This window comes from Pelecanus crispus, chromosome 5 (assembly GCF_030463565.1).
Source record: "Pelecanus crispus isolate bPelCri1 chromosome 5, bPelCri1.pri, whole genome shotgun sequence".
Taxonomy (NCBI): Eukaryota; Metazoa; Chordata; class Aves; order Pelecaniformes; family Pelecanidae; genus Pelecanus; species Pelecanus crispus.
The window spans coordinates 57,048,032-57,061,478 of NC_134647.1; positions in this window are offsets into that span (position 1 = coordinate 57,048,032).

The following is a 13,447-nucleotide window of genomic DNA, read 5'->3' on the forward strand; positions in this document are numbered from 1 at the left end:
GAAAACCATGGGAAAACATGATTCAGAAATTCTGCTGGTGAAGAAACTTTGATTCTTTCTATTGTATTTGATCCTTAATTTTAGTCAGTTGGCTAGAACATAGTCAACTGATAGTTCAATTTTCAGCACCTACCTGGACATGCTGAACACTTGATAAGAAATTAATGGATATGTGACTATGAGGATGTAGTGATGTCTCTACATGCAAAAAGCAGAATGGCAAGACCAGAGGAACAGATTTGCCAGCAACAGAATAGAAAGTAACTGGTGAACGTCTGGTTTTGTGCCGAAGTGCACATCACTTTAATCTGTACTCTAGTATACTTTAACTGAAGAAGAAGGAAGAATATTTACTTCAGGACTTGCCTCTAATCTCAGTTCTTCGGTCACCAGCAAATCTAATTTTAAAAAGAGGGTGGGTTTTATGAATTAGTTTTTTGGTCACCAGCAAATCTAATTTTAAAAAGAGGGTGGGTTTTACAAATTAGTTTTATGAATTAGTAGTTCTTGTCCTTTTATGGTTTTAGCTCTCGTAAGGATGCACAGGCCAAAAGGCTCAATAGCATTTTGCCTTTCACTATAGGATGAAATGTTGAATGAAAGACGATTTCATTATCATCAATAGAGCAATTGATAATTTCAAACTTCTTTATACTTTATGTTGAATTGTACAATAAGTCAGCACTTGTGGATTTGAGTAAGAGTGTATGGATTTATGAGCATGTATAAATATTAAGATGTTGAATCCCCCTACTATTTCTTCTCAATCGTCTGGAATGAAACTGAAGTTTGCACCCTCTTCATGCCAGCTGGCATTGTGGCTTCTCCCGTTTGTCCTTTATTAGGATATTTTCTCAATTGTCTTTGATGTATTGAGGCTCAGACAAAGTAAGCAAAGTATTCAAAGAGAGGTCTATAATAGTGGTCCTACAATACTTCTGTTTTCTATTTGACACTACTACATGATGAGTATATGGATGCTTTCAAAGCACTGTCTTGAGTGATTTTTAGATATGCTAATCTCAGAGTGAACAAGAAATTTACCCAATGTGAATTACATTATGCTTTTTTTTTCTTCAGTTGAGTTTAACTTCATGTTCTCTTAGAATATTTTACAACTTATTTAGGCTAGTTTTGATCAATCCAAGCTTTTTTTTTATCAGAATATTTGGTTGGCCATTAATCAATATTCCAGATTATAATTTAAAATATTTTCATCCAATACAAAACCAACTGTAAGTCAGACTTTAGGCCCCAGCTAATTTTTACCTTTATTAAACCTGGAATTTATCTTTGCATTTGCTGTAGATAAGCATTTGTGATAAAATAAAAAATGTTTCTTACTAAGGATAGAGCTGAATTATTTTCCTGTTCTGTCAACATTTCTAAGGTTTAAAAATTTTTCCTGATCTGTATGGGGGTGAACCTGACTCCGTTCCAAATTTTCCACAAACCCCCACCCCAAGACAGGAATGCTTGGAACCAGGAGGCTACTCTTTCTTTGAGGTATGTAGCATTGATCCTGCCAGAGCCATTTCATAGCTGGCTGAACATTGTGCCACAGAGGATTTCTCTCTCTAGTCAGCTCCATTCATCTGCTATAAGAAACTGGAGTTCAATTCCTGAGGTTAAACAGGACTGGATATGGTCCTGACTCCAGGTCTTCTCCATCTGTTAAGATTCCCCTTTCCCTGATCTCCTTCCTGTTTTGCAGTTAGTATTTGTCCTTGTTTGACCAGACATTCCATTCTGGATCCAAGGAACAATTTTCAATGAAAATGTTATCCAACCTTCTTCTATTAAATTAATTCTTCTATTAAAAATTAGTTTATTGGAAAATAGCTGACCATCACTGTTGTCCTCAAATTAATTTTGGCATATGGTAAATGTCATTTAGTGTTAACCATATAGTGTGAACTCCTCCCTGACTAATTATCTCAAAAATCAGATTTTTTTTTTTCTTTTGTTTTTCTTTGCTTTCCAAAGTTCTGTGATTTGGTGGTTGTTCTTCCACACTACTGGCCATATGGAATATTCGCGTACAGTAAGTTTGTATCCACTGAAGTCCAGATCATCTCACCCTGGGGCTTAATCTGCAGTCTTGCAACCTGCCTGGTGGGGAGGTGTTAGAGCAGATAATTACAGTTACTCAGGTGCAAACCACAGAACAAGTTATGGCTTGACTAGTCATGACTATTTTCTTGATCCTTCCTATGGTGGAAGCAGAAAAAAGGAAGCAAGCTAATTCACCTCAATTGGCTTGTTTCCTATCATCTCCTGTCTGCCTAGGCCAAAGTTTCTCCTATTTTTTTTTCCTCAGTCCAATCTTTTACCTCGTATTTGTTAATTCTAGTGATGAATATTCTCTCTCCTCCCTCCAAAGTCAGAGTGTAGAGCTCAGCTATTCCTATTCCCTGATACTGCTACATAAGATCCGTGACATTCCAACTCTGAGTTCACTTACTGTTAGGAAATGCTTAGAAAAAAAGAAAAAACAAACAAATGACCCCAACCTTTGTCTGTTAACAAGAATAATCAGTTGGGTGAAGTATTATAAGGACAAGATTACTGAAGACACTGTAGGTGTATGATAATGATAATGAAAAATGTAGCTAAATTGCACAGTATAGAATTTTAGACTGAACTTGGTGTAATGCGAAAGATTAATAAGGTACAGAAGTATAGTGAATACGCAGAGTATATGTATTTAAACTCAGATGCTTCTAACTTTTTTAAACTAAGAGTGGCAGCATTAAAATAATAGTCTTGACTGACAGCTGGAGTATGTTTCTATTTTTATATTTTCCTTAGAAACAGCACGAACCTGCAGTCTAATAAGCATTCCTTGATTAAACACTCACTGAATGCCTCTCTGCTGTAATGTGGGGCTAGACTGAGCAGAAAGCAGACATACTTCTCATAATGGCTTCTTCTCTTTGAAATTATTTAATTTGATTCAAGCATGGGATTCAGTGAGGCTGAACCTGCCAGTGTAAATGTATTCATAAGGACATGTTTTAGAATAGTAAGTGGGCTTGGTTGACCTTCTGGTCAGAGTCTCCAAGAAGCAGTCCACTCAGGAATATGTTCTTACAATGCAAGGACAAAGTCACAAGGATGTCCTGCAGTGTGCTGGTATGTTATGCTACACTTGCACTTATTACAACTCTGTACATACTTATTTAATTCATTGGTGCCAACCCCTCTCTCTAAGTGGAGTAGTTCAAAGATTCTGAATGAAAACCTCTTTTGTGTAGTGTTATTTAAACAGTTCCTCCTGCAATAGAGACTTAACCATTGTCAGTGATGTTAAAACTAATATAATTCTTGGTGCCAGGGAAGTGCAAAAGGGAGCTGTGCTACTGTTTTAGAATCGTACAAGAGCTTAATGTATTCTCACTTAGCTGTTCTATACCCCTGGCAAATTTATGCCTGGCCCTAGAGAGGTAAAGAAAGATACGAAATTCTTGCATTGTTGTAAAAACACTCAAAGAAGCACATACTCCATTTTTGCCTTTGCTTAAATATTTTTTTTTAAACATCACAAAGATGTAAATTTTGAAGGTAACCTTTTTTTAAGTGAGTCTGTTATAAAATTCAGTCCAGGTTCTGGATACCTTATTCAGACTCTGAATATTTATTCATTTCAGTAATCCCGTTGTCTTAAATATGTACTCCATCATAAAATGAGATTGTGGATGTTATCTAAATTGTAACTGGATGAAAGTATTCACCTTCCCAGATGCTTGAAAATCTGGTCACTTGAGTGAGTAAGGGCAGATGGAAGGAAGTCTACACTGCTTGTCTGTGGAATAAAATGTTCTGCTGGGTCTGAGCTCTGGAATAAAATAAAATCCTGATAGTTTGTACTTTTCACGTAAGTTAGCCATCTGAGCTGCAAAGGACATTTGACTGCAGCTGAATTTGTGCTGGAAAAGACATTTGTTTGCCTGCCTTTTTGTATTTTACCACTGGCAAACTAACTACAGTTAAATTTGCACAGCTTTTTTCCTTGTTTAGACAATTTTAGTATTGCAATACTGCACGTGTGACCAGAAGTTAGGCTGAATACATTACACACTTGCTTGAGTAACTGGAGAATTACAAAGGGAGACAAAATCCTTGCTGATGATGCTGACTTTTCATGATGTATTTGTGTATTATATCTGACTGGATAAATTTTTGTTAGAAATATTTTTTGCTATGTAATTTTGATTAGTCTTGCAACCAAGATGAAACTACTGGGTGAAGTATCTATGTGAAGACATGTATGGGAACACTATCCTTTCTCAACTGTCTTTGGGACCACCCAGAACAATGCTGCCTTTTTTCTATTCTGACAAGCTGGGTGAGGTTCTGCTACTGCCAGGCAGAAAGAGAACATTTCCTCCTCTAGTGTCAGCTCTGAAAGTATTGGGTCCAAATGAGACCATGGCAAAGCAGCTGGTGACTGATGGTAAAATGGAGTTTTATTAATTATTAACATTTTCCTTTTTTCTGTGGTAGCATCTTCAAAATAATCTTTCCCTCAAGATGTACTGTATATACTCCTGATTTTACTTTACCTTACCTACAAGCTACCCATGAGAAAAAGCTATCCTCTTTCTCTATCTTATTGCATATAAGTATTTTTGCTCCCAGATATATCAGATTACTTAATTGTATACTTCCAAGTCCAGTTTGTTGACAAACATATGCCCATGATCCCGAAGCTCTAAGAATTCTCTTGGGCTTCTTTGAATTGCACACAGTTAATTACACCGTTGGCCTATACTAGTTTTAAAAAAGCAATGGCCCAGGAGCAATTACAACATTAACTTTTAACAGGATAATAAACTTGCAATGGCACAGTCAATAACTGAACTTTCACATACTATATAATGTATTATGTGAATTAAAAGTGTTTTTCAGTTAGTAAGAGTTGTGTAAAGCAAACTTTCATCCATTAATCTTAAATGACCAGCTAAATCTCAGAGTAAAACCTACTAGATGCTACAAAAGGAGTATTAAATGAAAAGGTTTTTAACTTCTATTTGGTTAAATCTTTATTTAAAGGAATACTTAATTGCTTTTGGAATAATACTTTTCTAAAAGGATAACAACCTCCTTTCATCCTACCACAATAGAAATACTTAAGACACACTTTTTATTTATGTCTAGATAAAGCAAATTCACTAAACTGTGAGGTTGAAATATTTCATCTGATGATACTAAAATACCATTTGTATTTTCATAAAACCACCTTGACAAAGAACAAAAGAACTATTTTATAAGACTAAAAGAAATCCATCTTTTTTGGAATGCTGTATTTAAAATGGCTAAACCCAGATGTCTAAAAGGAAGGTGAAGCTAACCAGGTGCTAAACTGGACATTTCTTTAATATTTTTCCAGAGCATTGTCCTGCAGTTAGAAAGCTGGAGAACTACTTTTTGTAATTTTAACCAAGTTAACTCAGGTTCTGGTCTCCCTTATTCATTATCTACAATATATATATGCATGTTAGTGTGTAGCTATATTTTCCCTTACTATATATTTGTGGACCTTTCACCACAGAACAGGACCAGAAAGGGCAGTAGCAAAGCTGCTGGTAATTCTCTGTTGTCTGTGAAACCAGATACTGCAGTCCACTGCATACATCCTGCAGTTACTGTGAACCTAAGAGCACTCCACATTTGTTAGAATATTCTTTGCATGTGGCAAATGGAATTTGCAGACTTTGTGGGTTTTCTTTTTTCCTCCCTGAGGCCAAGGAAAAGAGAAGTGATTATTTCATAATCCCTCATGGAGTGTAGAATGATCACATTTATGTGCAATTAAACATGAATGTTCTATTTAATTCTGTAATAGCAAGCTAGCTTTGGAGATTGGATGTTTTAGACTACATTTAGTCCAGAAGACTGTCAGATGGGAAGGTAGCATGACAATGGAGGCAATCACCATAAGTGTGCTGACTGATCAAAGTCAGGTATAAATCAAATTGAATTCCATAAAGCTTCACTTTGTAAAATGTTTTGAGGTTTCATGAAATTACATTTTAAAAATTCAGGCTTACAGGCAGGATAACTGGTATTCAATTCCTCTTTGAATATAGTATTTTTCCAAAAACAATTTATTTGACAGAGGTATTTATAGTAGGCTTGACTTTGCAACTGTAGTAAAATACTAACATTCTCGTTCTCTGTTTTTAAAGAATTTTATGCTGGGTGCACACTGCATGATTGTTTCTTAATTGCTGATGGACCTGAGGGCCTGACTGGTTGCAGTTGCATTAAAAGAAATCCATATTCACCTTATTGAAGGCAAAAGGGTAGACTTGGGTTGTTGCTGGACAGCACTTCCCTGTGTCTCAGGACAAAGGTGTGACTAGTTTGCTCTGAAGCACTTCTCCCTTTAATCCCCAGGGAAAGTAATTACTGGATGACCCTCCGTGAAGAGATGGTGAAGACATAATTTTCCCCAATATCCTACTGAATTGCTTCAATTTACAGGCAAGTTGTAAGGATACACACATAAAGAATCCTGCACATAGTTACTTGGGGAAAAGGGGAACAAAAGAAGTTGACTGTTGTGAGGAAGGCAGTTGAAAGGCAGTGTTAGAGCTGGCCTCATCCTTATGCCATGTGTGCTGCATTATCACGTTTCCCATCAACTGCACGTGTGAAAAGAGGTTGGAATTGGAATCAGTCATTGACTCAGAAACCTAGTAAGGTTTGATAAATCATTGTCAATACTTTGTATGATCTGCTCATTTGTTTTTGTAAGTTGAATAGCGCTAGCTTTTTTTATACCAGTATTCTGAAAAACTTTACGCATTTTTTATTACTGATTTTGCCCTTCTTTGCATGCAGTAGAAGAAACAATGTTAAGCTAAGAGTGCCTTAGTTATCTCTGCAGTGCACATTAATATAGACATATTTTGTTTGGTGTGGAAACACACAGAAGATAATGGCAAAGCCCAGGGTTCATATGGTTCTGGCATATTTAAATACTGTCCCAAATTATACTGGTGGTAAATGTACTCTATAAAAGCTTTTAATGCAGATTCCTTGTGACTGAACCTTTACTAGAGGATTTTCTACAGAAGGGGTTAGTTTGTACCAGGTTAGCTGCACCTTTTAGGAATAGTGGTATATTGTGTATTATCAAAAAATGGAAGGAAGATGAAAAGATAATTTAAAATTGTGTGGGGATTTTTTATGGTTTGGTTTTTTTTTTTTTTTTTTGAGGGGGGTTAGTTTGTTTGTTTGTCTTAAATTGGGTAACCATGCTTTCCATTTATTCGGTAGATGTAGAGAGAAATTTGCTACTGCAGAGTGGCAAAATTTACCTGTATTGTATCACAGTTATTTTTATTTAATTTATAAAACTGGACACATTCCGCTTCTCTCATCCTGCCTCAGATAGGTCAGCTGTGGTATTTTTCTTTTGAAAACAGGTTATTGTTTACTTGGTAATGATAGTTTTCAACAGCAAAAATATTTGCTAATATAGCTAACACCAATCTGTTACAGCAAGCTCACTGGCCTTTTCCTCTTGACATTTAACCATCAAACAAGTCATTAACTATTATTGATTATTTAATAACGGCTTAGAAATTGCGACACGATTTACAATGTGTCAACAGCTTCCTGTTTGATTTTCCCTAAGTAAAAAATAAAACAAATCACCAGTTTTAAAAATTTCACTGATTAAATTTGTATATACAGCACTTTCACTGAAACTGTTGTGTCAGGGAATCTAGTGAGAGAAATCAAGGTTGCTGGAGGGTCAACAGAAGACGTAATTCAGCCACTCCAGGCAGCTAAGTCCATTTTGGTCTTTTGCAGAGCAGGACAGCACTACGAGAGTTGGTTTAGAGGATGATGCATGTTAGCTTTCAGTTGTGTCTGAAATGGCTTGTAATTACAGCTCAGACTCCCTTTTAGGGAAGGACTGCCAGAAACTTCTTGTTTGATTATGCATGAATCAATTAATCTCTTTTCTACTTCTATGTTCAGATGTAAAAATGAAGGCCATAATATGATGCATCTCCTGTTACTGTGCCTCTTTGTCATGTTGTACACCTACAGTTGTTTTCTAGTGCATGTTTTCATGTGCAGTTAGCACAACACAGTTCTATTTCATGTGGGCAGAGTTTTGAAGCAAAAAAGAATTACCCTTAAACCTAATTATCTTTTAGCTCTTGTCAGGGTGTCTGATGAAAAATAATCAATAACGGTTGTCTATATTTTAACTTTGCCTTGCTAATATCAAGTAAGCATTCTCCAGTGATCTTTCTGCTATTGATAATCAACTTCACATCACATGAAGGATGAATGCATTTATCAGTCATGCTAAAATGTGCTTTGATTGTCATTAACACTCTACAGCAGCGTAATTGTATTTGTGTAGCAGGGGATGTGACCCACTGGCTCTTTCTAATGTAGTGAAAAGATAGGCAGAGAAAATATCAGCCCTGAGGGGACTGATGAAAATTCTGAAGAATTTGCAAAACCCTTTTATCAGACGTTTTGCTGAATTGTGTTGGCATTTCCTGGCACAAACATACATTATAAGGAAGTATGTAATATTACACCAGCTATCTAGTCTGGCTACAAAAGTAGAATATCTGCAAATATAGGACATATTATGATGATAACACAGTTATTCTGCCTTACATGTTCTGTTTACGTTCTTATGATGGGGTGAAGCAAGCCTGTTCCACAGGATTAAAAATAAACAAGAAGAAACTTAAACAAAGAACTTAGAAAGTAGAACCTCTGGGTACCTCTTTTAGGAAATGACATTTCATGTGTTGCTACAGTAGTTCCCAGTGTGAGAATCAACAATGAATGAATGAAAGAATGCATGTAGCCATATTCTCTTTTTGTACCACCGAAAAGAAACAGTCATTGGAAAAAACAGCACCTTTATCTCTTCAATATGTTAAGCAGACTTCAAAAGCAAATATGATCCTTTTCTTTTTCCTAAACCAAAGCTTCTAACTCTATTGGAAGAAGCTCTCTTCCATTTTGGGACTTCTTCTCAGTTACAGGGCCACTAATATGACAGATGACATCAAGCTGAGTGGTGCGGTTGACATGCCAGGAGGATGAGATGTCATCCAAAGGGACCTGGACAAGCTGGAGAGGTGGGCCTGTGTGAACCTCATGAGGTTCAACAAGGCCAAATGCAAGGTCCTGCACCTGGGATGGGGCAACCCCCGATATCAGTACAGGCTGGGGGATGAAGGGATTGAGAGCAGCCCTGTGGAAAAGGACTTGGGGGTACTGGTGGATGAAAAGCTGGACATGAGCCAGCAATGTGCGCTTGCAGCCCAGAAAGCCAACCGAATCCTGGGCTGCATCAAAAGAAGCGTGGCCAGCAGGTCGAGGGAGGTGATTCTGCCCCTCTACTCTGCTCTGGTGAGACCCCACCTGGAGCACTGTGTCCAGCTCTGGGGCCCTCAGCACAAGGAGGACATGGACCTGTTGGAGCGGGTCCAGAGGAGGGCCACAAAAATGATGCGAGGGCTGGAACACCTCTCCTACGAAGCCAGGCTGAGAGAGTTGGGATTGTTCAGCCTGGAGAAGAGAAGGCTGCAGGGAGACCTTATTGCGGCCTTCCAGTACTTAAAGGGGGCCTATAGGAAGGATGGGGGCAATCTTTTTAGCCAGGCCTGTTGTGACAGGACAAGGAGTAATGGATTTAAGCTAAAGAAAAATAGATTTATACTGGATATAGGGAAGAAATTTTTTACAATGAGGGTGTTGAAGCACTGGAACAGGTTGCCCAGAGAGGTAGTGGAGGCCCCATCCCTGGCAACATTCAAGGTCAGGTTGGGTGGGGCTCTGAGCAATCTGCTCTGGTTAAAGCTGTCCCTGCTCCCTGCAGGGGGGTTGGGCTAGATGACCTCTAAAGGTCCCTTCCAACCCAAAGCATTCTATGATTCTATGATTCTAATACGTTATCTAAACCTGGTACTGCACATGAAGATAAAGACTGTACCAAATCAGGTCCAGGTGATAAGCCAGCTACTGTCTTTGATACCAGTGAACTCCTAAATCACCCTGTAGAAAAGGCATGTAATCCTTCCTGGACTTAGTATCCTGTTTACGTGGGAAATTTGTGTAGGACAGCTGCTTTGTCTGTTTCTCAAGAGGTGATAGGCATCCTGGTACCTAGATATAAACCAGGAATGTCAACAGATTTGCAGGAGGAATCATTAGCGGGGGAGCTGAAAATAAGAGAAAGAGGGAGCTGCCTGGGGAGGAGAATGAGAAATCAGTGGAACATGAATGGGTGTCAGGTATTAGATGGAGCTTTTTGTCAGGGATAATTTAATAGAGAGAAAAATGGCAGAAAGGGAGGTGAATGCATGTAAAAGATGTGCAGCATCATTCACAACTTGAGAGCTGAAACAAATTATTAAGTCACATTTCTTGTTTTACCTAAGCAATCTATTCATCACCGTCTTGTTTGTGTGTGCTTAAGAAAATAATAGTATATCATCAGCCACAATAAATGAGGTACCATAAGTATACCTTTGAATATCTTAAATACAAAATTATTGAACCAAACTCTAGGACTTAAACATGTCCAAAAATTGTTTTAAATCAGATGAAGCTGCCAAAAAACAAAACAAAAAATAAAAGTGCAAATTGTTGTGAAGTATATTGCTCTGAGGCTATATCAAGTGTTTTGATTATTCAGTAGCATTTTGCTGTATGATTTCTGGCTTTTCTGCGAGTCTTATCTTCAAAATTCCATTTATTCAAGGGTTCTGTTTGTTGTTATCAGGCTGTTCTGTGACAGTTTATCCTATTGCTCCCTAAAGATCAAATTTAAGCATGAAAAGAATTACTTGCTGTTCCTGGAGTGTTAAGGTTTTATACAAAATTCTTGTAATATGTTTGCTTTCCTATACTTAAGAACGCCACAATCTGCTTGACAGGTGTGCTGAGAATAAAGTTGATATAAAAGTAGGAAAATATTTGCTAGGACCATTCGAGTTTGATAAAGAGAAACTTATTTGTCCACTTTTTTCTCACCACCCATAAGCCACCAGGCTCTGTGGTCTGAAACTGCCTTTCCCTCTTTAGTAAAGCAAGGTCTTCCAGTTCAGAATGCATCTCTCTCTCATATCAAGATAGGTACAAGTTACTGTAGTCTCTCAAAAGGCATTGAATTCTTTAGTAAAATATACAAAGCATGTATTTGGCAAAATAAACATAATTTTGGAGTTTGTTTCAACCATCAGCCAGTAACATAAATGTAATATTCAGGAACTGCACTGTACACTTTTACACAGTCTTTCACATTTCAAAAACAATCTGAAGCCTACCAGCGAAGCAAGATTTAGACTAAATATGCATGGTTCATGTAATTAATAACTCCAAGTGCATAGCTCTACTAGCCACATCTCCATTGGTATCCCATGCAAGAGCTCTGGATTCCACACTGCATGCTGTTTATCACACTCGCCATGCCTCCAGCATGACACTTAGCTCATAAACTTCCAGGTCATTGCCTGCCTGTCTACACCACATAGAGTTCAACAGAGAGAGCAATGTCTAATTTCACTGTCATCTATGGATGCCTCCTAAGGAATGGGCATCTGGGCCTCTGGAAGAGCAGGCTGCTCTTTGCATATGTCTTTCCATCATATTATATGTCTATATTCAAAGAGGAAGAATTCAAATACTTCTCTATATCACCTAATTTTTTTTAATCACTGCCTTACTTTATCCCTTTTAGGTATATTCACAAGGTATAATGCAACATCATGTGTATCTTCAGCATAGCTATAGACCAGTTTGTACTCCTACACAATATAGCAATGCCACTTAGTTACAAGCTCAGATTTTGCAAATAGAACCACATTAGTATTGCTATTTAGTGTATTGTGTCTCTTGATAAGGCTTAGCAGCAATGCCATGCTGATGTGTGTCTACTTCTCTAGCGTCTGTCTCATTTGGCTCTGGCTTAGGGCTGTCTGCACCATGGAGTGTTGCACAGTTTTTTACAGTACTGCACAGTAATTGTATTACTAGCTGATGAAGCCATCCATCAGTAAAAATGCTAGCTTTCTTCTTTCTATTTAGGGAACAAACTTCAGTTCACAAAACCTTATACAGCTTCATTTTATAAAGTTTTCAATACACTGTTGTATGAGATGTGTAGTGTAAGAACTACTCCCAAAGCCAGACAATCTTCTGCACAATTTCTAAAATGTATTCCAAAATGACCAATAATTTCACAGACCTTCATGAAAAAAATTAACATTAACACTGTATGATAGGTCAATATCCATCTCATCAGCATATTTGCTAAATTTCACTTCAGCATGCTTTAGAGAGCAATTTACTAGTAATTTCTAGTAAATTTTAGCTAGCAAATCAGTTGCCCCTGTTTACGTTATAAAAATAAAAAAAGCAAAGAGCATCACTGTACTATTATATTGCAACTAATGCTATTGCTTTACAGGGCCTCCTGTTTTTCTTCTCAATGCCCTTTCTGCTGTTTTGTGCTAGTTACCTTTCAGTTCCAGTAATAAAAGATGATGAATTAATTAGTGCAAATGTATTATAATTATTTTCAAATGAAATAAACATAAACCACAAATGGTTTACAACTAATCAATAATTATGTACTATGCTCAATCTTCAATACACAGGGCATGTCTGAATAGTGTCATTATAATGAAAATCAAATTATTGCACAGCTGTGTTGATTATGGAACACCATTATAACGTTCATCCTCTTCATTTGGTTCCTGCTTAAGTCATGCTTTTGTGCCCAATTCTTAATATGGGAAGATGTCTCTCCCATGTATTGATTTATAGTTAATATTGAGGCATAAAATTTCCTATTATTGTGGCTTTCTCAAGGTCTTTCACAGGTATTATACAGACAGGTTCCAAATTCGTTCACTGCAATAATATGGAAGCATGGAAGCAATATGGAAGATTAAAGACAAACTTAAATGATATATGTCCCTGTGTTTGGATTTAATCTGTGCCTGAAGATATTTTGACCTAAATTACCAAATATATTGCAGTTTCATAAGAGGCAGCTGCAGCCAGCTCATTCTGAGCTACTCAGATTTAACTTCATGGAATATGGAACAGGTAAAATTATTTATGACCCATTCAGTCTCCCATTCTTGCTTTGGATTGAAAAGAATTCTATACATTTGTATTCACGTGTCATTTGATTATTCTCTTGCTTTGCCTAAAGAAAAGGGTGATTAATATTTGACAAATCTCCAAAACCAAAATACTCTAGGAGTGAAATATTTGTGATATGTTCTTTTTGGCATATGTTTAAGTTTGTATATAAAGTTTAAGATATTTTCTCATGAAAACACTACCAAAATATGCTATAATTTGAAATCCAAGCCTTGTTCTGGACTTGAAGCTTGATTGCAAATGGTCTCTTACTTTATAATGAGGAGTCTACACCATA